Source organism: Molossus molossus, unplaced genomic scaffold (assembly GCF_014108415.1).
Source record: "Molossus molossus isolate mMolMol1 unplaced genomic scaffold, mMolMol1.p scaffold_m16_p_26, whole genome shotgun sequence".
In the NCBI taxonomy this organism is placed as follows: domain Eukaryota; kingdom Metazoa; phylum Chordata; class Mammalia; order Chiroptera; family Molossidae; genus Molossus; species Molossus molossus.
In genome coordinates this window covers 3029889-3052802 of record NW_023425362.1, presented here as the reverse complement: position 1 = coordinate 3052802, position 22914 = coordinate 3029889, and the positions used below count along the sequence as shown (strand labels likewise).

The 22914-nt window shown below is 61.7% G+C and overlaps 1 long non-coding RNA gene across 1 annotated transcript; it reads left to right on the top strand.

The window, feature by feature from the left end:
- The first annotated feature begins 1190 nt into the window (after nucleotides 1–1190).
- LOC118641136 lies at nucleotides 1191–22751 on the top strand. Its single transcript, XR_004961558.1, has 3 exons — nucleotides 1191–1246; nucleotides 21531–21610; nucleotides 22373–22751. It is a non-coding gene; the product is annotated as an uncharacterized LOC118641136 (long non-coding RNA).
- The last annotated feature ends 163 nt before the right edge of the window (nucleotides 22752–22914 follow it).

The following is a 22914-nucleotide window of genomic DNA, read 5'->3' as shown; positions in this document are numbered from 1 at the left end:
CCCCGGGAGGCCTCGTTGGTATTCCGGGCACAGCCGAAGCTCTGACCTCCCCGCGGAACAGGGGCGCCCGGGCTCGCGGGCATGGCCGTCGCCCCCGGGCGATCTCCCGGGGCTGCGTGGCCCGTAGGCGCCCTGCTGCCCCCACCCTCCGCCCCCTCCTCTCTGGGTCCCCCGTACCCCCTCCCCCGCCCCGATCCGGCGGCGAAGGGGTGGGCAGGGAAACGCGCTCTCTGGGACAGGTGCCAACTCCGAGACAAAAGACATAAAATAGGCGGCAACGGGGGAAGCGCGGCCGGCGCACTCAGGCGGGGACGGAGGAGCAGCGGGGGCCGCATCCTCGGTGCCGACCGGGGAAAGTTTGGGAAGTCGCCGCGGCGGCTTCGCAGCCGCGGGGGACGCGCGGGCCGGGCCGCCCTCCGCGCCGCGCTCGCTCTCTCCGCGCCGCTGCTGAATAATTCATGGCGCGGCCGCCGGCCATTAGCATGCACCGGGCGCGCGGCGCGTCTGTGCCAAGCCGCCGCCGCCGCATTCGGCGCCCGGGCCGCGCCAGACGAGCGGCCGCGCGGAGGCCAGGCCCGCGCTGTCCCCGCGCCCGCCCGGCGGCGCCCATTGTGCCTCGGGCCCGCGCCACCCGGCCTCCCCCAGCCCGCCCGAAAGCCGCAGCGCGCCCGATGGCCCGGCGCTGTAAGTTCGGGCCCTCGGTGTCCGCCCGCCGGGGGATGCACGTGAACTTGGAGAAAGTCGCGAGGCGTGCGGGCCGGGACCTCAGCGCAGGGCGTGGGCGCCCCCGGCCCGGCGCGCTTTCGTTTTCGTTCAGGACAAAGGTCCCTCGCGGCGCAGGTCGCGGAGCGCGGAGATGGGTCCGGCGGGCCACTCTTCGGCGAGGGTCGGTGTTTCCGAGTAGGGAAGCTGGAGCCGGGAGAAGAGCAGCCGCGCAGTCAGCGGCGCGGTGCCGGACTGGAGAAGTGGGGCCTGGCTGCGCGCTTCGCCTGCGCCGTCCCAGAGCCGACCTGCCCAGAGAAGAGTTTCGGGAGAGGGCACCGCTCTGCTCCCCTGCCGTTTTGGCGCGGCGCACGAGGACGGGAAGCGTTTGGAGCCCAGGACTCAGACCGATGGCCAAGGGCCTGTGCGGCGGTGGGCACGGCAGCGCAGCGCCGGCTGCGTCCGGCGCGGTCTCCTGCAAGGGCACGGTTGCCGACTTGCACGCCACGGGTCACCGTTGGGTTCAAGGCGACTCCTGAGGACGGTAAGTGTATTTCTCGCTTTTGCTACTTAGTGACTATTTAAATATTAATGGAGAGATTTCTAAGAAGAGCCCTTCTGTAGGGCAGGCCTTCCACAGACGAGGGGTACGCGAGGGTTTGCTTTTGAATCTGAAGTCTCAGCAGCTTGCAAGAACTCCGCGGCCGGCTTGAACATTCGGGAACTTGGAATTCCTTGTGAAATACAGCTTCTGATCTCAGGTGTGCGGGCCGTTTGCCAGAGAGGATGTTGCTGAACACATCAAATAGCGTTAGCAGGCATCTTCAACAGAACAGAAGGGGAAGAGGACCCATCTTTTTAAAGGGTAGATGTGTTTGGAAGGGTTACTTGGAAGCCACAGTTCTTTCTTGAAAATTTTTTTATTCACTCCCTAAACCAGCCCAGCTTCTTGTTTTTTTTTTTCTGCTGGCCCTGCATTTATGGAGAGCTGATTTAGGGGGCCCCTGGTCGAGTCTTGGCAGCAGTGGCCGGGTAAGTGAAAGGCCCTTGCGTGGAAGCTGTTGTTTATGGTGGCATAAAATGAAAAACAACTCATAACTTTGCGTAATAAATCCCTCTTTATAGGTGGCTCACACACAGGCCTGGCCCTGGCTCTGGCCACTTTGTGGGGAGCAAGAAAGGGGTGAAGGAATGCACATTTGCTGTAATTACGGGGTTTTAAGGTAATGCTGAAATGAATTTCTTTAAAGTTGGGTTTCAGGAGCCAGGGCAGTCTCTGCAGGCCAGCACTGCCCTCATTTTATTTCAGTTCGTCGGTTCTCGCTGTTTGGGATTTTAAAATGCATGTTTGTACTTGTGAGTGCCTTCCCTGTGAAAATGAAACCCGTACCTGTGGGGATTAGGCCTGCTTTTTATTATGGTCACATCACAGGTGCGATTTCCCCTCCATCACCCCCAGCTTATGATGTGGTTTGGATAACCTTGCTGGGTGCTTTGACCACAGTGTACTGGGGGGGGGGGGGGTCAGCCTGTTTCCATAATACTCTAGAGCTGTGAGCTGGCACTTGGAGGCCCGTTTCCGGGAACGTGGACAGAGGCCTGAGTAGCCCAGGCCTGCCTCGTGCCTCCCTCCCAGGCTGCCTGGCTCTCCAGCTCGCGGGAGGAATCCAGAGGAAGGCGAGCATTTCAGGGAGGCCTGGCCCACCCTGGCCCGGAGGCTGTAAGTTTGCTTCAGAACTGCAGGCTAACCTGGCGGGCTGCTTTGCTAGGCCATTACCCCGCTTCCCATCCCCCACCCCTCTTCTTGAATTTTTATTTATGACTGTCTGGGAGGCAGTTAGCAGACACGAAACCTGGAGTGGGACATTTGGGAGTGACCTCAGACATGGGGGTGCAGCTGCCGAAGGCGTGCGCTCCAGGTGGGAGCTCTCCTTGGCGAGGTGAGGTTGGTAATTCCAGGAAGCCCAAGTGCCTCCCCTGCAAAATGTGGGAGACCTTTTCTCCGGGTCCACAGGTGACCTGTAACATTGCCTGCTGGGTGGGAACGGTGGGGCATCCTGCCGGGGCTCCTGGGCAACCCCCAGGGTGAACACAGATCCCAGAAGAGGGGGCACCCGTTGCTCCTTCTCCACGGTCCTGCGGCCCAGACACGAGGAACAGGGACAGGCCTGAGGACCCAAGGATGCGCCCCAGGGCCACTTTGGGGGGTTTGCTATTTGTCAAAGCCCCAGAGGCCCATCTCAGGCCTTAGTGTGCCCCTGGCATGTGAAATGTGGCCAAGTTGAGTCTCCAGGAAACAGTGGGGCTGCCCTGCAGGCCCTGCCTTTGTCCTTTTTCCTTAGGACCAGCTCTGTTCCAGCAGAGACTCGGGTCCCACCAGGGGCTTCTTGCCGTGTTGCGATCTCCTATCCAAGCAGAATTTTATTTTTGATGACACACACACAAAAGACGAGGTTCTGAAAACGAAACTAGTGCCTGTCTTTTTTTTTTTTTTAATCACTTCTGGATTTAATAGACTGTGCTAGGCAGGGGCACAGGTTCTCATAGACTGGGGTGGGCTGCTGGGAGGATGGCCCTGGTATTCTTTTCGTTTTAAACCAGGGCGGCTCCTTGCCTGCCCTGGGGTCTGGCCGTGCCCAGCCTTTGGCCACTTGCAGTCTAGATCCTGGGTGAGGGGTCTCCAGGGTGCTGGTGGGGGCTGGCTGCTCACACGGGCCGTGTGTGGTCATGAGGCCTCCCCCGAGGGCTGGGCTCAAGGTACAGACAGCATTTGCTTTGCTCAGTCGAAACAGCAGGGAGCTTTGCAGCGGGGTTGCTTTTGGGTCTGTGTGGCTCGCACCTGACCAGGGCCAACTCTGTGAACCTGGCTCACTTGCTCCCATCCTCAGAAGGGCCTTGGGACCTGCTCCGTCCTGGCCTGAACCAGGTCTGACTCGGAGGCCACCCATGGTGCCAAGCCGAGGGGCTGGAGGGCTTTGCCCACCCTGGCAGGCAGCCGCCTAGGGGGTGCTTTCCAGTGTCCAAGGAAACCCCACGTGAGGCACCAGCCTGTGTCCCCGCTGAGGGACAGTGTTCTGGAAGGTCGCGAGGCCCTCCAAGGCCGGGCGGGAAAACGTCAGGAAAGCACCATGCTTGGTTGTGGTTGGGCTTGTTGGGTAGATTCGCATGTTCAGGGAAAAGGGAGAATTCTCTTGCAGAAACCCTGTTAAGTGGGGGTGTCCTAGCTCACATTCAGGCAGCTCCAACCTGGCCCCCGGCTCCGCGTGTGACCCTGGACAAGTCACGTCGCCTCCCTGGGCCTGGGCCCTGAGCTTGAGAGCAGGAATGATAATACTGATCTCAGAGGGTTGTTGGGAAGGTTGGGGGGACATTTGCTCCACAAAGCACGGGACCTGGCACGTGGCAGGGAGGCCATAAATGGCTGCCACTGCTGTAATTGTTATTGTTGTAAATGGTAATCACCGTTTTTATTGCTAGTTATTATTATATTTTTGAGTTGGTGAGAAACAGAGAGCCCAGTTTTGGTTTCACTAGGAAGGGCACCCAGAAATGCACGCCTCACCCCACAGGTGGTAGTGAAGCGAACCTTGGTGATGTTTGCAAGGGAGACCGGCAGGAGCGGGCCAAGTCCGCGTTTTCCTCGGCACGGGGGCTTGGCCGAGAGTCACTGGGCACGTTGGATGGGCCCAAGCGCCCTGGGGTCCTAGGGTGTGCTCACGGAAGAGGTGCCCCTTCCTTTGAGGAGCTCCCCGGTGCTTGCTGGCAGGGTGGTGGGATGGGGTGGAAGGTCTCCCTCCTGGGTCGAGCTCATTGCGTTTGGCCCGATCCGCACGGATGTGCCCCAAAACGCCCGTTTCGGGAGGATTTTCTCTCAGCCGACCCTTCAGGAAGACCCAGCAAGCTCGCCTCCCTCAGAACGTCTTGTTGGAACAAGAAAGAACCCTAAAAGGCGCCAGCCATGCTTTCTGATGTTATGGGGCCAAAGAGGAAGAAAAAGCAACAATTGTCTCTGAGCGAAGACAATGGACCTTTTATGTGAAATATTTATTTTCGGGGCCGACCAGGGTCCCGTTGGCTGGGACAGTGAGCTGGAGTGTCTGGGTGTCGCAGGCCCTGTGAACTCAGTCAGGGACGGAGATTTATAGAAAAGGAAGAAAGAAGGTCCCCGGACCCGTGGTCCTTGGGAAGTTTCGGTGGGAACGTCTGGCTTTCTTTGTTGAACGGAGTTTAAACTTTCACAAGTTTATTTTGTTTTCTTCTGTGGTTTTTTTTTTTCCTTTTGAAAGGCCGCAGGGGCCCGTTTGCAAGCACCGGCAAGGTAGCCAGGGTTCAGGTCGTGGCCTGGATGGGGCCTCCTTCTGGCCAGGCCCTGCCGGCCTTTGTCTGCTGTGTGTGTGTGTGTGGGGGGGGGCAAGTGGGGGGAGGGGTGTTGCAGACTCGAAGTGAGAAAAACCGAACTGGAAGAGAAAGGGTGGTCCCCAGGTTTCGGGGCGGGGGCGGGGGGAGACCATCGAGAGCGATTCTGGACAATATTTGTGATTCTCTGGTGTTCTTCAGTCCTTCCCCAATCCTGTTCTCTGGCGAACTTGGAGTGGTCTGCAGGCTACGGGAGAGGCTAGTCTGACTCCGTGAAGTCACACACAGGCCCTCAAACACGCTGCCCTGCCGGAGAGGCTGTTTGTAACCCCCGACGAACCTGGCCCAGAGTTCGTGCCGGATGGACGTTTTCTGCATTAATTGCATGAACAGAACTTCCCTCCGAGGCCTTCCCACCGGCCACCTCCCCGTTCCTGGCCTGGCCGCTGGGGAGGGTGCTGAAGCCTCGGTCCGGTTCCTGCTAAATGCACAGCCTCAGTGCAGCCAGGAAGGCACCCTGGGAGGGGGCTGGGATCCCAGGCTCACGTTAGGGACTCTGGCAGGAATTGATCCAGATGGGGCTTTTAATAAGAGCATGGTGGGGGGGGTGTCCTCCTAGACTTGGTAGGGGGAATGTTGGGAAGGCCACAGTGGACAGTCAGCCCAGACCCCTGCCAGCGGAGGGGTCCTCAGTCTGTATGTCCCTGTGAGGGGGGTGGAGGACAGGAGCACGGAGTGTCCCTGATGGGATGGGAATGGGGAGTCACCTCCCTGCCAAGATTTCTTTGCCTAAATGATTTTGTTGGCCAATGATAATATCTGGCTTCAAAAATGAGGTTTTGTTTTGTAAAACTGCTGTTGCATCGTTTGGGGAAAAAAACAAAACAAAACAAACCCCTGGATGGAACCTCTAAGCTGTGGTCTGTCTCACCTTCTGCCTTGACCTGCCCCCCTGCCCCCAAATACTATAAAGAGAACTGTTTCTTGCGGGGGTGGCACAGCAGCCTCCCAGGCCAGGGGTAGCCCTTGGCAAAGTGGAAATGGAAAAGCCTGAAATCTCATGACACGGGGCAGAGGGACCCGGAAACACAAGCTTTGATTTGCCTCTTTTTTCGGGGGAGGAGGGAAGCTCAAAAGTGAAATTCTGTACAGTCGTGAAATTTTGGTCGGAAACCTGTCTGGGGATTCAGGAGCCTTGCCTTTCGGGACAGCTCAGAAACCCACGTGGATGGCTGACGGAGCAGCAGGCCTCCGGGCCCACCGTTGAGTCGGTGGACGGATTTTCTGAGCAGAGATGGGACCCACAGAGGCAACGGTTCTTATCGTCAACCGAGACGTAGTTGCGGTCAGAAAACGGGTGCCTGGGATGTCCCCAGTGAAAAGGCCATTGTTTTTTTTTTTAAAAGAAGTAATAGCTTTTCCCCTTACGGTTAGCACAGGAACGTTGTCCTGGTGCTGTGGGCTTCTCACGCCGGGCTGGGTTTCTGTGAACCTCCCTCCGCAGTGCTGGGATTTCAGAAGCAGGAAGACGTGGCGCTGCGCTGTGTACCTGCTGATTCGGGGCTCTTTAAGTCTCGGTTTGCCTTTCATGTGTGTCAGGGTGATATTTACATTCAAATCAGCCTTTTTATAATTACATTTTAAATTATAATAAAATGACGGTGCCTGGGTTGCCGTCTTTATGTGTTTTTAACGGTCAGAGGAGCTGCATTGAATTGCACGTAGATGGCACATCCTGTCGCCCCGGCTGGCCTGGGCTCCAGGCCAGCACCGGACATGCAGATTTGGGCCTGCAGGAGGACACATGTGTCCTGAACGTGTCAGGGTCCGTGCATGCCATCCCTGGAGCCCGCCCTGCCCTGCCAGGAGGAGAAGGGCTTGTCGATGGGGATTCTGTCCCCACACCGTGGAGACGCTGCCCAAGCTGTCGGCACGCAGTCCCATCCGAGAGGGACCTGATTCAGGCCCGGCTGTGTCCTGAGCCCCACGCCGGCCTGCAGGCCTTGGGGTGGAGGCCATTATCCCACGGGCCGCCAGCTGGGCACAGCAGCGGCCACTTCTGGCCGTGGTCATGTGTGTGTGTCCGGGTGCGGGTGCCCGGCTCCTCCTGCGGCTGGAAACCAGGGTCTGCCTCCTCGCCCGTCAGGGCCGGCCCCAAAATGGCCACCCGTTTTTCCGTGCCTTCCCCTGTGGAGCGTGGGGACCCTCTCCTCCTGGGGGCCAGGCTGTTGGCAGCCGTGCCAAGCCCTTGCGGATGGAATTCCCGGCGTTCCTGGCTGGGCGCGTGGCATTGGAACCCTACCTGCTTTGTCTCTGGCTTCAGCTGGCGAGCTGGTCACGTGGCTGTGTGCGTGCGGCCAGAGCGAGGACCCAGGGGCTCCTCCTGGGCTTGTCCTCCTCGCTCGCTCCCCACCATTGACTCTGGGCACGACGGGCCCTGAGCGGGCATGAAGCAGTATTAAAACATTCTTCTGGCGGCCTGGGCTGTCCCGGCCCGCCCGCCCTCCCTCCCGGTTTCACCGACAGGAAGGGCCGGGAGGGAGGCACAGCTGTGGTCAGTCCATAGCATCCCCTCCCCCGGGCACAGAGCGGGCCTGCCTGCCCAGGGCCCACACCGGCAGCTTGTGGCTTGCCCTACGCGGAGCCAGCCCGGTGGTCGTCACCTCGGCTCCCGGCCACATCAGGGGCACAGGAGAGACGTTGGCACGCAGGTTGGCCATGAGGATGCAGTTGAGGTGCCTGAAACAAAGGGCCGGGAAAGCTGACCAACCCCCCAACAACAGTGCCCACATTAAAACTCAGGTTCACTGCCCCGGGGGCCAGAGCACAGGGCGGTCACCTTCCCCCGTTGTGCCGGCTGGTTTTGGTCTTGATGAAAATGAAGGATTTGCGACTGAGAGGCTGTGGGGACTGTCTGGCTCCGGGACGGCTGCCTGGCCACCTTCTGGCCCCTTTCGGGGTGGTGACCGTCTACGGAGCGCCGGTGGAGCGTCGGGTGCGGGCTCGGGTCTCTGTGTATTTTTCACTCTGTCGTCAGCAGCCCTGGTGGTTGGAGCCCTTCTCCCTGGTCTGGACACAGAGGGGGAAACTGAGGCAAGAGCGGCGGTGTGGCTTGCACAGGGTCAGGTGGCCAGTCAGCTCAAGGCGGGAACCGAACTCGCGGCCACGGCACAGCCTCCGGAGCACTGGTCAGCTCCCTCGGAGGCCCAGGGCTGCGGGGTGGGGCTGGGGCGCACGCGGGAGCACCCCGGCCGTCAGCCCCCTGCTCCTTGCAGGGCCGAGCGTGGGAACAATGCGGTCTCTATTCCCGGAGCAGCCGGGCCCGTTCGGCCGCCCTAACATGGCGCCGGGGCCGCAAGGCCTGGCCACGGGGAGGGCTGGGCCGGGCCGGGCCGGGCCCCCGGCGTCCTCCTGGTGGCCGCTGAGTGGCCAGACGCTCCTGCTTCCTCCTCCCGCTCCTCCTGGGCCAGCCCCCCACTGCCTCGAGCTGGGTTTGGGGGTCCGGCCCACCCGCCTCTGCCACGTCTGCCATCCCGCAGGCACCCATGAGCATCTTTCAAAATTCCCGGTGGGCGGGGCCGAGCGCAGCGGCCGCCTCTGGCCCCCCCTCCCCGCAGCCAGTGCCAGATGAGAGCAGGAGACAAAAGTAGCATTTTCCTCATCCTCTGGGCTGCCAGCCGGGCCTCCCCCAACGCCACTTGGCTCCTGGCAGCCCTGCCCCGGGTGCTGGGGTGGCCAAGGCCCAGGCCAGGCAGGCCAGGGCCCAGGGACGGAGAGACGACGGTGGCCAGAGACCAGGATGCCCAAGGGCCTGCTGAACAGGGGCTGGCACCCGGGGACAGCCTGCTGGCCAGCGGGACCTGCGCTCTGTCGCCGCCGCTGTTTCCAGCGGGCAGGGGAGCTCCGTTCTACTTCCTTGCTTCTGAGATGGCTCCTCGTCCTCCGGCCCTTGGGTAAGTCACCTTTTCCCTTCCCTTCTGCCGGAGACGAGCCGAGCGCTCTGCCATCTTGTGTTCAGTGTCTGTTACGTTTCCTTCCTCTAATTGGTTACCCGAAATTCAAAATCTATTTCGGAGCCCCCACCCCGCCCCCGCCCAGCGCTGGGAGGCAGCCCTTCGGAAAACTGCGGGCCGCCTGCGGGAGCCGCGCCCGGGTGTTTTTCAGACCCACAGCCACGGGCTTTAGAGATCACCGTTCAAACGAACGTTTGTTATTTCCCGGCAGCGACGTGTTCAGTTATTTGAGCGAACGTTTCAGGAGGTATTAATAGGCACAGCCGGCTCTTCCACGTCCGTGGTGTCCGTGTGTCTCATTATCGTGACTACTATTATTTTGATTTTTAGCAGCGTCAGGAGGGGCAAAGGGAAAAACACCAGACGTGCCCACGCCCCTCCCAGCGAAGCCGGCAGGCAGGGCCAGGCTGGCACACGGAGGCTGGGCGCCGCCTGAGGAACAGAGGCCTTTTATTTTGTCCGGCACCTTGAACGCTGCCATGTCCGTGGTGTCGGGGGCCAGTTCTTTTCCCCTTTCGTTTTATTTTGTGTTGTTTTTTTTTTTGAAAGAAGAAAAAGAAAGAGCTGTTTTTGACTCTCAGCTCAGTGTGGGAAATATCTGTGAGGTTGTTTTTTAAGCACTGATTTAAGTGCTGACGGTGCTGTGCGGGGCTCATAACCGCCCTGCTCACCGGACCGCGTGTGGGGCACACGTGGACTTGTCCCCCGGGCAGACCCAGGGAGCCCTGCGTGGCCCGATCCCGTCCTGGTTCCCCCCTGAAGAGCTGTGGCCGAGACATAGGACTATGCAGGGTCTGAACTGTGGCCAACGGGGGTTGGGGAGCCCCTTGAAGACCTTTGTGTCCCAGGGGCCATGCTGCTGCTTGTCCGAGCGCTGGACTCTGAGGCTGCCTGAGTTTCTCTGTTGGTCCCTGACCCTGCAGAACGGCTGAACCTTTTCCCTTAAAAGGTTGGCTTTGCAAAGTTCAGCTCCGCGCTCACCTCCGCCCTCGGGCAGGCGGACAAAAGCGTCGCCTGCAGATGCAGACTGGCTCCCCGGGTTTCAGGGTCGCCAGGGTCCTGATTTATGGAAAATGGAACATCGGGCTCAGAAAGTTATAGGTTGCAACTAAGAGGAAGATTTCTCGTGCACCCACATCTTTGTTTGTTTAATTCGGAGGCGTTGGGGCCGGAGCAGACCCCACCAGATATTAGAAGTGAGCTCGGCCCACACGAGGAATATCGGCGGCTGCTTTTGTTCTGAGATCAGACAGCAGTTGATGCTGGAGGACCCGGGGCTGGAGACAGGCGTATAGAGCAGAGATAATTAAAACATTCCCATGATTATGACAGCCACACTTGCTGCTGCAATCTCCTTCCACCCAAATATTTAACAAGCACCAAATAAAACGCTGGGACAAAATAAAAGGAATAGGAAAAAAAAAAAAAAAGACAAAAAACAGAGTGTAATAAATTTTAAAGGCAAAAGTGCCAAGAGTGGAGAGTGAAGCTTTAGGGGGTGGGTAATCCTTTTTTAAGGAACTTATGCTTTTAATAGCTGTCCACTTCTCATCTTTTTTATTTTTTGGTACGATTAACGTAGGTGAAATAGACTTTTAATCCTAAATTCTGGAGTGATAGATAGTCGAATTTCCTGAGTATTTTTAACTCATCTTCTTTTTGGACAAGGTGGGGGAAGTAGCCTAAAATCAGTTAATTTCCATAAGTGAGTATTTTCCTTCTAAATTAGTATTTTCCACCGAGATTATGTTCATCGAATGGTTTTAATGTATATGGATAACACCCTTTCCAGGGTGTAACTTGTATAGCTGGATGGTCTATATGTGATCGATTATTGTCTTAGTTTTTAACTTGGGTAAAATTCCATAGAATTAAAAAAAAAATCAGGCAAAAGATCAGCATTGTCCATGGCAACCTCATACTTCTCAGCAGGATTTTTTTTTTTTTTTAAAGAAAGTACCACGCATAAGAGTTTTCACATCCTCGGTTCTAGATAAATTCCACTATAGACTGAAATGACACATTGTCGCGGCACAGACGGGCTGGTCTGTCGTTACAGCCGCCGGGGCTGTGTTGGAACACAGCACACTTCCACCGTGGAGTCGGCGACTTCGGAGAACCGAGGTTAAAATAAACAAGTTACATCTGCGCCTAGAAACAGCCCTATTAACTGATCTTCTCGTTCCCTGAAAAATTCCGTAGGGGGACGCAGTCTCCTTCATTAAGATTTAATTTAAATTTTAGTCTTTGCCTTTTGAGACTCCGCATGATCTCAGCCGAAGGACCTTAAATGTTTGAATTCATGACCCATGTTGATCTTGTTTTGGAGCATGAACCACGGAACAGAAGACTTAAATGCAACATCTGTGAGGCTTGGGCGTTTGCTTGGGCGTTTGATTGTAACACGGTTGTCGTCTCTGTAGGACAGACATTGAATCTGAGTGTTTTACATATAAAACTACTTCAGGACTTATGAAAAGTCAGCTGATAACGTATTTTGCCTGGTCTCAATGTACTTTTAAATCCAAACGAAGCAAACAAACAAAAAATTCAACAGGTAAACTACAGACAGGAGCCATAAACTTTAAAAAAATTATCTTGCCCAGATAAAAGGCAGCATTTATGGGTCCCTATCACCACGCAAGGGGCGAGTACTTTTACTGCCACGATAATTTGCAAATGATGATAACTGTTTATTTTGCGAATTTGCTCATGTTAGGGTGTCGTAGGTTCTGAGGGTCCCCCCCCTTTACGTTGACGTGTTAGCGTCTGCCTTTCTAAATTCTGGGTCCCTTTCCCAGCCCCCAGCCCCCGAGGCTGCTTTCCTGGGGAACGCAGTGTCTGCCAAGCAAGGAGGCACGTCCATCCCCGTGTTACACCCTGCGGGCAGAATGACACGGCGTTGGGCTGTGGCCTGTTGTAAGGAACGTGCCTATTGGTGGAGATGTTGGGGAGCGAAAGGAGAAGTGGAAAGTTGATGAGACTTGCCAGCGCCCATTGGGGAACTGATTTCCCGGATTTATCTATTTTTTTTTAATTTTTACCCGTTTCCTCCTTTCCGATGTTGGTCGTTTAGCCCGTGGACTCCTGTCTCAGCATCTGAAGTGTACTTACTGCCAGCGCTGTGACCGTGGCCCCGGGCTGGGGACGCTCCGAGAGGAGGCCCAAGGAGGCAGCCCCGCCTTCCGGGGTTGGCCTCCGAGTGATGGGGTCTAGCAGTGAGGGTGGGGAGGTGTGATCCCCGTCCTCTCGGGAAAGCAGGGCTGAGCAGGGCCCCGAGGCCGGGATTCCAGCGGCGTCTCTCCTTCCTGGCTGTGTTTCGTCTCTTGTGCCTCTGCTTTCCCATCTGTACAATGGGCAGTACGTGTCCCTGGCTCACGGTGACGCACGTGAAGGACGTAGCTGGTTCATACAGAGCCCCTCAGAAATGCCTGGAAGAGGGGCCTGTCTCCATCGCCATTCGCCCAGGGAGGCCCTGAGCTCAGAGGCCAAGTGAGTTCCCTGGATCAACCAGCTACTGAGGGCTGGGAAGGGGTTCGAACCCGGGCCTGCCGTCCCCCAGAGCCCATGTTTGCTCTGCGTTCACTGAGTGCGCACACGGGTGTCCACATGTGGCACATGGGGACGGCGTGCTCTGCGCCGCGCGTGTGTGTGGAACACGTGTGCACATCCGCAGGTGTCCTGTACTCCCGGCGCTGCGGTGGAGGCACCGTGTCCCCGGGCCGGGCTCCTGGGCAGGGAAGGAAGGGCCGTGCCCACCGGCTGCACTCTGGGCTCCGGCCAGGCATGGCTCTGGCTCCCGGGCAGGGCGGCTCCGGGCGCCGGCCATTTGCAGACTGGAAGGAGCCTCCAGGCCGAGAGGAAATGGCGGTGGGGCAGGATCCGGGCCGGCGGCCTGGAGGAGCGGCCCGCGGCCCTGGGTGGGCAGGTCTGCTGTGCGCCTCGGCCCGGGAGAGGCTGGCCAGCGGGGCTGCAGGGCCCGGAGACGGCCTGGTCCCAGACCTCAGACGGAGGCCCCCGTAAGAGTGATCTCTCTCCAGTTAAAATGGGGCGATGTGTTGGCCTCGGGCAAGGGAGTCCGGTGGGTTCTTCTCACTGTGGCCTCTGAGGAAGAGGCCGGAGGCCTCGGCTCCTAGGTGAGCTACCTTCCCATCCCAGCCTCGAACCCGGTCTGTGAAGGGAGGGATCAGTCCTGCCCACAGGGTGCCCGTGGGCACTAAGTGTGATGATGCCTGCCACTGAGCTAGGGGCCAGGGCCGCTCTTGACCGGACAGTTGGGGGGGGCCCTGGAGAAGGGTATCGGCTCTGGTCTTTGGGACTCTGGCCTCTGAGTGCGGGGTCTGGAGGAAAGGTGGGGGCAGGGCCTGCAAACCCCCACGAGGCTTGGGGGTGGGGTCAGCTCTACAACTTGTGCTCAAGAACCTCTGGCCCAGTTTCCTGGGAGCCCAGCCCTGCCCCAAGATTCCTGCAATGGGTGTGCCCGAACTTCCGGCCGGGGTGGGTGGAGGGCTCCTGGAGGCGGGAGTTGAGTTCCCGCCCTTCCCACCCTTACCACCCGCCCGAGCCTTTTGGCGGTGCGGCCACTCTCGACTTGCTGGGACGAGGGGCACCACCCGAGCTCCGCGTGTGAGGTCCAGGCGAGCGGCCCCTGCCCACCAGCCGGGCCCAGGTGTGCACAGAGAGTAAGTCGGCCAACGTCAACACCTGTGGAAGCTCTCGGCGCCTGATGGGTGGGCCGCAAGGGCCTCGGGCCTCGGGCCTGGGTGCTCCGGCACCGCAGGTGAGCTCTGCCCTCGGATGGACTCGTGCTCAGACAGCCGACCGCGGGGGTCCCCAGCCCTCCGGCCCAGCGCTACAGGTCCCTTGTGGAAGCAGCCTCCACGGGGCACTCCTGGCCGGGCCGCCACGGCCCATATCATGGGAAGGGTGTGGCCGTCACGGTGGGGGCCCAGCTGCCCGGGGAGGGGTGAGTGAGACCAGCTGGGGCAGGGCCAGTGGGGGTACCTGCTTGGCCCAGGAGAGCGGGTTGGAGCCACACGGCTTCTCGAAGGGAGGCTCAGCACGTGCCTGATGTTGCAAACAGGACTCTGGTCCTTTGGGTTGTGGGGAGCGGACCTTGTTGACCTACTAAAGGCCAGGGCCAGGAAATTTGAGCTACTTTTTTTTTTAAACATCCATTTTTAAGTGGAATCTGCCCCAATTCCATTTCATTTCAACATCCAGTCAGGGCCGGCGCATGGCGGTGCTGTTCTGGTGCCGGGACGGCCATGTGGGATTGGGGGGGAGGGTGGCAATGTTCTGGGTGGGAAACAGGCCCAGGGAGGCTGAGGAATGTCCCCAGGGTCACAGAGCTAACCCAGGTCTCTGGCTGCAGGCCCCCACTCTCCCGGGCCGGGTGGGAACAGACCCCGCGGGTTCTCCGCAGACGCCCAGCACGAGGAGGGAAGCTGTGCTCTGGCCTGGCTTCTGCCCCAAGGGAGGGCCAGGGTTTCCCTCCATCCTTCCCTTCTCAGCGCCCGTGTTGTGCAAGTTTGGGGCGTCTCCACGATCCAGGGCCTGCTGGCCGAGCTGACGAAGCCCCAGGTGCCCCGCCAGGGTGAGGGCTCCAGGCCTTCGTGGCTCTGAGTGCCAGCGGACCATGGACAGCGCACAGTGAGGCCACAGGGTGGGGAGGAGGGGGACGTCGTGGGGCTGACCTCATTCTCAGCGCTCCTGTGACCGAGGGGTGGTGAGGGTCGTGCGGGTGATCTCGGAGGCTCTGTGGAGTCTGCCGTTCACCTGCTTGCTGAGCGTGATCTTGGGAGACGCTGAGGAAAGCCAGAGCAGGCAAGACCATTTGGTAGCCTGTGGTGTGGAGGACCAGCCCAGGGTTTTTCTCTGGTTCTGCCTCTCTGGACCCCGTGCAGGCGCCATCCTGAGGCCTGGTGCCTGCAGATGTCGGGTTCGAGGCTGGGGTCCAGCGTCAGGGGTTCCCTCCTATGAGGGCAGAAAGAAGGTGCCCGGTGCCACCTCCGTGCCGGTCACCTGTGGGACCCCACTGCGGCGCTCACGTCCCTGAGCCCACGTGTTCCTTTGTGTCGGAGTCGCTCAGACTCCGGATTCTCCAGGTCGGGAGCCTGCCCTGGCCAGGCCTGGCTGGGGAACACCAGGAGACTGCAGGCTGGACCGAGCAGACCGTGTGGATAAAAATCTCGCCCCACAAGCTGGAGGGCCAGAGCCGGGACCGTCGCTCTGCCCTGTGCTTGCGGGCGGGGGGTGGGGGCACCTCCCTCTGCAAACATGGCGGCCTCCTCGTGGCCTGGGCCAAGATGGTGCCGGGTGGGGGCTGGGCCTAGCACGTGGGCGGCAGACATGCAGCCTGAGCACCCTGTGCCCGCCCGAGGCGCTGGAACCTGGGAACGTCCTGGCGGTGGTGGACCTGGGCCTGCAGGCTCGTTCCTGCACCAGCCCTGGGCCTGCCAGGTCCTGGGCAGGCGCAGCACCGCCCTTCCCGCCACCCTTGCCAGGGCCCTGCCTCCCAGCCGCCGTGGGCCCTGCCTGGCTTCCACGGAGCCAGCCTGCTCTCCGGGAGCCCTGCCCCCGAAGTCCGAGGCTGCCCCGCGGGTTTGTTCCCGCCTTCCCTAGGCACCCCCTTCCGTGCCGGGGGCCCAGCGGTCAGGGTGCACCCGCCTGGCTGACATGCCTTGGTGCCCAGGTGCCCAAGGGCTGTGACTTCTCTGGGTGTGGGCTGGCTCCGGGCTCAGACCCGCCCTTTCTTGCCCACCAGCAACTGCTGAGAGTCGAGTCCTGGGCCAGAGGCGGGCCCCGGGCTTCCATACCTCTGGGCCGGTGAGTCTGGGAGGCATGGAACGAACCCCTTCCTCTCTCTGGGCCTCAGTTCATCATCTGTAAAATGGGAGGGTTGAACTGTTGCTCCAGGTCCTTGCAGTGGCGCTGGAAAGGGGGGGGGAGGGGGAGACGGAGAAAGCCAAGCGGCCGCACCCGCCCGTGTTTCCAGGGAGGGGGGTGTGTGAGGGAGGAGTCCCGACTGACCGGAGAGGGTTGTGGTGAGGCCACGGCTCGGCTGAGGGCAGCTGTCCCGCCGGGCACTGCTTGGCATCTGTGGGGTGCCCGCGGCCTGGCTGCGGACGTGTGAGCGGAGTCATGAAGCGTACGCACGTGGAATGCACGGGGCTCTGGAAGACCGCCGGGAGGTTCCGGAGCGCCGAGAGGGGGGCCGAAAATGAGGCCCAGCTTGAGGGAGAGCCGCTGCTCCGCCCCGGGAAGCAGGCCCCGGCCCAGCTGATTCCCAGGGTGGCTTGGGCAGGTCGCTTCCCTTCTGGGCCTCAGTATTCTCATCTGTAAAGTGGGGACCGGAACTCTGGGGTGCATGTGGGAAGTGGAGGGGAGTGGGGTCAGGGCTGGATAGATGGTAGGTGGTGGTGGCGGAGCTGTGCCACCCCAGCACCCTCACTGCGCAAGGCCGCACCCCACAGATTGCCACAGACCCGGTGCATCTGAGTCACCCAGCCAGCCCAGCGGCAGTGAGGACAGACAGGCGTTTCTCAGGGTCCCTGGTTCTAGCTGCAGGAGGGCCGGGGGAGCCGGCATGGTGGTGGTCCCTCCTCCTCGGCTGGGCTGAGGGACCCAGTTCCTCCCCCTCAGCTTCCCAGGAGGGGGCTCTTGGTGGCTTCAGGCTGCCGCCTCGCTCCAGGCCCCCTCAGTTTGCCAGGGCTGGAAGAGTGGGTGACGGGCCCTGGGGACCTTGTCGCTGCAGCTCGAAGGCGGGGTGACAGGGCGTTGCAGCTCTGTCCTGGGCAGAGTGCAGGACCCTCACACGGGGCAGCCGAGACCTCTCCGCCGTCGGCCCCCCGCAGCGACGCTGGCCGAGCGGCCAGGTTGATTGAGACGTGCGGGGTGATGGGGATAATGTAGGAAATGAAGGCAATTTCCCCGGGGGTGGGGGTGGGGGGGGGAGAAGAGCGAGGAGCTTAAGTGCCCAGATGATTCTGCCGCCTGGCGCGGTGATTTATGGCGGTGGGCAGGCTCCTCGGGCTGTCTCCTCACCGGCCCTCCCGTCTCAGCCCCGGCGTCCCGGAGACCCGCTGCGGGGCGGCTGAGGTAGTCCCCACCCAGACCAGGCCCACGTCCCGCCCTGCTGCTGCCCTTTAGCGTGTCCCCAACATCTCTCCCCTCCTGTGACCCTCCAGGCCCCCCGCAGGCCGCCCTGCCCCCTCCCTGCCTTCACCTGCCTCTACCCCGCATGCCCCTGGCCCCGAGCAGGGAGACCGCTTCACACAGGTAACTGCCGACGTCACCAGCCTGGCACGGGGCGGGCTCTTGGGGGAGCAGTTCATGAATGAGCGGAACGGAATCCAGCGACTGAAACGGGAGAAGGGGGCCGGGTTGGGCCGGTGCCTCGGTCCAGCCGCCAAGTTCGCCGCCAAGTTCTCCGTGTCACCGGGAGGAGCAGCCGTTTTCCCGCCCCCACCAGGACAGTCCCTGTTAGGACTCATCTGAGACCACACCCTGTCCCGGGCAGTGGAAGGTGCCCAGTGCACAGGCCCGGCCGGGGCCGCCGGCCATCTGTGGGGTAACCCCGGCCGGGGCCGCCACGCTGCTTCTCGGAGTCCCGCCAGGAGAGCACCCTTGCCCTCTTGGGGCGCTGGGTGTGGACGGGCATCTGCTGGCCCATCGGGTCACGGGTGGGTAGTGGCCCATTCTGTTCATTTAAGTCAGGTGTTTCCAAGTCACACGTGTTCCATGTGGTCTTGCCTCCGGTCCCAGCTCGTGGGAGGCCCCACAGACCTCAGGCTCTCTCCCCCGCCCAGCCCTGCGGGACTCAGCACACTCCCTGCCCATCATCTGCCTTCGTGGGCCTGTGATGAGCAAGGGTGTGGGCGGTTCCCGCCCCGTGTCCGAGGGCCTCCGTCTTGTCTGGCGGAGGCGGGTCTGGGCCGGCGGGCGGGGTCCAGCTCTCGTTGACCTGCTGCAAGATCTGGGGCTAGTCTTCGCTCTGAGCCTCAGTTTCCCCGCCTGTGCCACATCTCGCTGACCTCGGCCTCTGACCTTTGGGGATTTCTGGAGGGTTCTGAGGGCCAGGCTTGAGTGGCTGCCTCGGGATGTGAACACACTGCTGGGCTTTGAGCGGAAGCCCTGCTTCTGGGGGGTCCCCCGGGGAGAAGGGGGAAAGATGTACATAAAGATCGAGGTGTTCCCCCAAACAGAGGAACGGAGCCGCCAGCCCTTCTGCTGGGGGTAAGTAGTTGTGACCCAGTAACCCAGTGGCACACGGGGGTTCCTGCCGTGGGGTGGGGGCTCCAGGACAGGCGGGCGCGGTTCCTGGGGTGCGTGAGCCTTCGGACGGTTACAGGTGTTTGCCGCCCCCTCCTCTCTGTCTCCCACAGTCTGGGTTCACGAGGGCGTTTCTTCAGCAGTGGGGGGAACATCACGTAAATGACAGAATCAGCCACGTGCTCAGGAGGAGGCTGCCCCACCCAGACGATCACTGCCCTTCTCCCCGAAAGACGGCTATGTACAAGGGTGCAGGCGGCCACGGTCAGGGTGCTGCAAGCGGCCGTTTCGAAGGAGCACAGCGCCCTGGGGTGCAGAGGCGCGGCGGGCGCGGCCGTCCTGACTCCACGTGCACGGTGTCTGGAGGTGGCGAGTGGAAAGAAAAGTTTTGTTGTCGAGCTAGCTCGGGGCCCGTTGTTTCGCTGGTTCAGAGACGGACACTTTGGGGGCGTGCGGCGCGCCTGGCGGTGGCCGGCTTTCCCGGAGGAGAGTCGGTGTGAGGCGCGGTGCTGGCGGCCGAGCCGCGGGAGCCGCACATCCGCGTCCGGGCTGATGGCGGCTCCGTGCAGTATGTGTTAATGGCTCCTTTTTAAGCCATCAGACTGGGGCTCCGACGCCCGGTTCCTGAGGCCACACAGCCCGAAGGTGCTGGGACCTGTCTGGCTCTGCGTTCCTGGCCCCTCCCCAGGCCTGGAGCTCTGTCCCTAGATGCCATGTCCTCGGGGACACGCGCTCCCTGTGCCCTGACCACACTGGCTGCTGTGATGTCTGTCGGGGCCTCAGGTCCCTGCTGGAGCCTTGTTGGCCCAGGTGCTGCAGCCAAGGTGGGACTCACCTGGTGTGTGTCTGGCAGGCGCAGGCTGGGGCTGTGGCTGCCCACAAGCCCGCTGGCCGACTCCTGACCCCTCCCGGCCTCGGTCCCTCGGAGGCTTGGGTGTCTGGCGTGGCATGACCCAGGGCCGGGCTGCAGGGCTTCAGTGGCATTTCTCCACGCACGTGGAGGGCCTGCGGGGGGGGGGGGGGGCTCGGCAGCACCAGGCGGTGGCGGGAAGGGTGTTTTTCCTACATGCCATGACCTTGGGGAGGGGCCGGGTTTAATGTCAAAGACAAGTGTGGGCAAGTCGGGGCTGAGCCCTCTGGGGTTGGAGCTCCCGCGGGGGGCTGTCCTGTCGCACCGCCCGCCCTCGGCCGTGTCCGCCCTGGCCCCAGGCCCAGGCGAGCTGGTCAGTGGTAAGACTGGAGGCTGGGGAGGAATTTCTCCAGGCACCAGGGCCCAGAGCGTTCCCAGCGGTCCTCGCAGCGCCCCGGGGTCTTCGCAGCGGGCGCTGCTGTCCACAGAGCCTACCGGGCACGGAGCGGGCCCGTCCCGAATCTTGTGCGTGAATCTAAGGAGGTGGCTTGCTGTCCCTGAGAGGTGACGGGTTTGTCCAGGGTCACACGGAGCAGAGCAGAGAGGGGAGCCCGGCAGCCCTGGGTCTCCCTGCACACGGACACAGCAATGTCTGGAGCGTAGGGGTGCTGTGAGCGTGAGCGAGCAGGTCCAGCCACCCCGGACCCGCTTCTGGAACTTCGGGGTCCTGGTGCCCCTGAGGGACCCTGGGATAGGCAGGGGCCCTGGCCACCCCTTGCCCTCCACAGCGTGTGGGCCAGCCCAGGTGAGGGCATTGGAGTGTTCCCAGCCCAGGCGCCACAGGTGGGACCCCTTAACCGACCAGCGGGCAGGGGCCTCTCGTGGGCCTCAGGCAGGTGGGCCGGGGGTGTGTGTGCCCATCCTGCTGGTGGGAGAGGCAAGGAGGCTGTCCTGACATCCAGGCGAGGGCTCAGGGCGGTCCCTTCTTGGGGTGTTCCCCTCCTACAATCAGGACAGTGAGCTGCTCCAGGCTTAGAGAGGCGGCAGGCGGCAAGTGATCGGGGAGGGAGGATTAGAACCCAGAGCGGTGTGACTCAGGGCCTTGGGCTCCCAGGCTCCTGGCTCCGTCCTCAGGGATCCTGCTGCACATGCCCTGTGTCAGGCCTGGGGTCTGAGCACATCCCTGGGAAGCCACCAGCAGCCCCCTCCAGCCTCTGAGGGCCTTACGGGTCCGAGCGTGGGCCAGAGAGAGGGAGGAGGGGGCTGTGAGGTGACGGTGGGGACAGGGCGCCTCCCAGCCCGGTGGCTCCCACAGCTCTCCGCCACCCTGCCCAAGGGAGCTGACCCTTGTGCTAGGTGAAGGGACCTGGAGTGGACGGGGACAGCTGTGTTCTTGCCTGTGGGGTCTGTGGGAGCCAGATGCCTGGAATGACTGGGAGGCTGGGTGGGCAGAGTCTCGGGGAGGAGGGCTTGAAGGGGGGATGGAAGGGACCAACACCTGGGGACGTGGTGCCGGCCTCCGCCCTCCTCCTGGTCGCTCGTGCTTGGTCTGGGCAGAAGTTCAAGAGAGGACTGGGCCGGATTCCTCACCCCACCCGAGATTCTGACCAAGCCCAGCGGAACGCCTGCCGTGGCGGGTCGGACCCGGTCTGGATTTGCCTCGTGTTGTCAGTGAGCCCTTGCTGTGCCTGGATGCAGGCCTGAGCCCAACGGGTCCTCGTGCCGTTGGTCCTGGGGTGTCCCCTCGCTGGCTTGTGTAAGAAAGACCCAAAGAACTGCACCTCCCGGGCCCCAGATTGTGGGTGTGGTTCCCAGAGTGAGTGGGAGGTGCTTCCTGGCCACCCTGCGGGGCGGAGGGGCACACAGCCACAGAACCCCAGCCGCGGGGGAGGCGGCAGTGCCATCGTTTGTCCTGGGCAGGACGACATTCCAGCCCCAGGGACAGTCGGAGCCTTGACAGAGCTGAGCGAGAGGGTGCAGGCATTGTGAAGGGGCGGCCTCCCTCTGCCGAGAGCAGGCACCCCAAACCCTGTCAGCCCTTCCTCTGCGGACACCAGCGATTTGCACGGCTGGGCTGCAAGGGGCCAGTGGTTGGGGTTGGGTTTGGGGTGCGCAAGCCCGGGAATGGGTGCGAGCGGGCAGTCAGATGAGGCTTTTTGTACAGTTTTCTGCCTCCAAGTGAGTCCCTGAGCTCTGGGCACTGCGGAGCCTGTGGCCACGCGGGGTGGGAGGGGTCAGTGAGCCTGGGGGCGGGGCTGCACGGGGCCCCTCCCCTTTCCGGGGCTATGTACCACCAGGCTCGCTGAGCTGACTCCTCAGTCACTTGTGTCTTGCAGGATATGGCTCATCCCAGAGTACCCCGAAGGAAGTGGGACCCCCCATGGCCTTTGGAAGAGGTTCCAGAACTGCACGCGAGGTGAGGTGGTCCTTGCCCTGGGCCTGGGCCGGGAGGTAACCCAAGAGGTGGGTGGCCCAGCAGGAGGGGAATGTGGCCCCATCTATCAGCGGTCCCGGGGGCGGAGAGCACAGTCTTCACACACAGTAGGCGCCCAAGAAGGAACAGGTTTGTCATTCACTGACAGACAGAAAACTGCCCAGGTGTGTCCTATCGGGCACGCTCCCAGCTTCTCCCTGGGCCAGGTCCAGTTCCCTCCGTCTGTTATCTCGGGTTGATGGTGCTGGGTCTGAGTGACAGAGAAGGGGTTTGGGGCAGAGCCTGTCCTGCCTGTGCAGCTGGGCGCTTGTGGGCAGGAGGGACTCAGTGCCCAGGTGCCCAGGCCTCTTGTGGCTTCGGTCAGTCTCACAGCCTTGGGGAGGTGGCCTGGCCCGTGAGGGCAGTGCTAGAGGTGGCTGGGTGGGGCCTCGGGTCTGAGCCGCTAAGGTCCTGGGTCTGTGCACACATCAGTGGGCCAGGGTCCCGGCTGTGCTGCGCGAGGCCGCCAGAGGCCTGGCCTGGTGCATTCCAGACCTGAGGTTCTGTCAGGGCCCTCTGGCGTGCCCTGGAAGCACCTCGATGCCCAGGCTCGTCCGAGGGCAGCCTCATGGATCCTGGCTGTGCCGGCCTCACGGGTTCTTAGAGCAGGGTGGGCTGACCCGACAGGCACGGGCGCGGGACGTGTGCGCACACGCCCGCTGGGGGCTCCTTCCTGGGACTTACCCAGCGTCTCTCCCCTTCCAGGTGGCGCCCCTGCTTCCCGGCCGCCTCGCTTCGTTGGCGACTGATGCCTGGATGCCGGCCACCCTCAGGTCAGTGCTGTGTTTGCAATCTTGAAAGTCAGGACTCTTCACCCCCCGAGGTGCCACCCGGGGCGCACACACGTGTCACATGCACTGTGCACACACACGCACACCCCGTGGCCTCTGGAGGAGCAAGGAGCGGGCAGGCAGTTCCTGCTCATTTGCGCGAGCCCAGCGGGTCCACCGTGACCCCTGCCTGCCTCTTTCTGCAGTGGGGGGCCCAGGGCTCACCCCAGGAGGCTGGAAGCAGGACACCTTCCGCACATAAGTTGAGTGACGCTTCCTTTGCAAGGAGCCAGCCATCTCTGGGTATCTGAAGTGGGGGCCAAGTGCGGGGACAGCGCAGCACGGGGCAGGACAGGGCAGCACGGGGGGGGACAGGGCAGCACGGGGGGGGACAGGGCAGCACGGGGGGGGGGGACAGGGCATCACGGGGCGGGACAGGGCAGCACGGGGCGGGACAGGGCAGCACGGGGCGGGACA